At 55.9% G+C, this 1,467-nt stretch overlaps 1 non-coding gene across 1 annotated transcript; it reads left to right on the top strand.

Moving 5' to 3' along the window:
• Nucleotides 1–1,134: 1,134 nt before the first annotated feature.
• TRNAG-UCC (transfer RNA glycine (anticodon UCC)) lies at nt 1,135–1,206 on the top strand. Its single transcript has one exon. It is a non-coding gene; the product is annotated as a tRNA-Gly (tRNA).
• The last annotated feature ends 261 nt before the right edge of the window (nt 1,207–1,467 follow it).

The following is a 1,467-nucleotide window of genomic DNA, read 5'->3' as shown; positions in this document are numbered from 1 at the left end:
CTAGCAATCATTGGGGGAGTCCCTGTCCCCAGAGCACTACCAGGAGTGACTAGAACTAACGCTTACAAGCTGGCAGAGAGTAGATTCAGACTAGACATCAGGAGGCACTACTTCACTGTCAGGGTGGCTAGGATCTGGAACCAACTTCCAAGAGAAGTGGTGGTGGCTCCTACCCTGGGGTCTTTAAGAGGAGGCTAGATGAACACCTTGCTGGGGTTGTTTGACATCACTACTCTTTCCTGTCATGGCAGGGGGTCGGACTTGATGATCTGTCAAGGTCCCTTCCTACCCTACAAACTATAAAACTATGAATCTATGACCCGCCTCTGACAACACAAGTATTTTATACTGCAGCCTCGGCCTCGGCAGGAGGGACGCTGGGGTTGGAAGTGCCCGCCCCATGCCCGGCCAGCTCCGACCTGCCCAGCAGAGATGAAGCCAGGCCTCGCCGCCACTCTCAGCTGGGGTGGGAGGCAGTTGCCTGGTGTGAGCTGAGCGAAGTAGTGGGAGCATGTGATGTTTGGGCACCAAAGGCAGCTCACCTCCTCCTGGGGCCTTGCCCCTTGCGTGCAGGGATAGCTCCCAGTTCACGGCCTCAAGCGTCTTCAGGCCTGTGGAAGACAAGGGATGATGGAAATGAGATGGTGAAAGAACAATGCTACAAATAACTGTGCCAAGGACCGGAGGGACCCAGTGAAAATGAGTACCGTGGCTGGAACCGGAGGAAGAATAGCGACCGGCCCCACCTGGCCCAAGGCTGGAGGCCGCCCGGCAACTCAGACCAGTTGGACCGTCTCCCCAGACCTGCAGGGATCCCCACACCCATGCAACACACCCGTTTGTGCCACCTCCCTGCTCAGGGTCTGCTCCTGGGCTGGGCTCTGCTCCTCTCTCCCAGCTCTGTGGTCCCAAACCCTCCTCTGATGTCCAGGGAAGGCCAGACACTCCCTGGGTTGCACCAGTCTGGGATGGGCAGGAGCAGGTGCAAATCCACAGGTTCTGACATGATCCCATATCCCCAGTTGGAGAAATCTGAAAAGCCAGGAGTGGAGCAGGACTAGGGCCCTGTGAAACAGAAACACAGTATCAGGGTTTCATCCTTGTTTAGTTGATTGGCAGGTGCAGTCTTGTCCTGCGTTGGTGGTATAGTGGTGAGCATAGCTGCCTTCCAAGCAGTTGACCCGGGTTCGATTCCCGGCCAATGCAGATTCTCCTCCTTTCCCCCCCCTTTTGCTTCCTTCCTTAGCCCTCAATATCCAGACTGCGAGGGAAGGCAGGGAAGAGAAACATGATGCACAAGAAAAACAGCGAGGATCTCTCCAGTCCAGAGGGGCGGAGACTTTTCCCTGTGGTTCAGGAATTTGCTCAGGTGTCCTAAGAGTTGGATTAGGCCAGTGTTTCTCAACCTGTGGTCCGTGTACCCTTGGGGTACGTGAGACACACACAGGGTGTTGGCGGGTGCTGCAT

Source organism: Alligator mississippiensis, chromosome 11, assembly GCF_030867095.1.
Source record: "Alligator mississippiensis isolate rAllMis1 chromosome 11, rAllMis1, whole genome shotgun sequence".
Taxonomy (NCBI): Eukaryota; Metazoa; Chordata; order Crocodylia; family Alligatoridae; genus Alligator; species Alligator mississippiensis.
The sequence above is the reverse complement of the archived record's forward strand: the minus strand, read 5'-3'. Positions and strand labels throughout refer to the sequence as shown.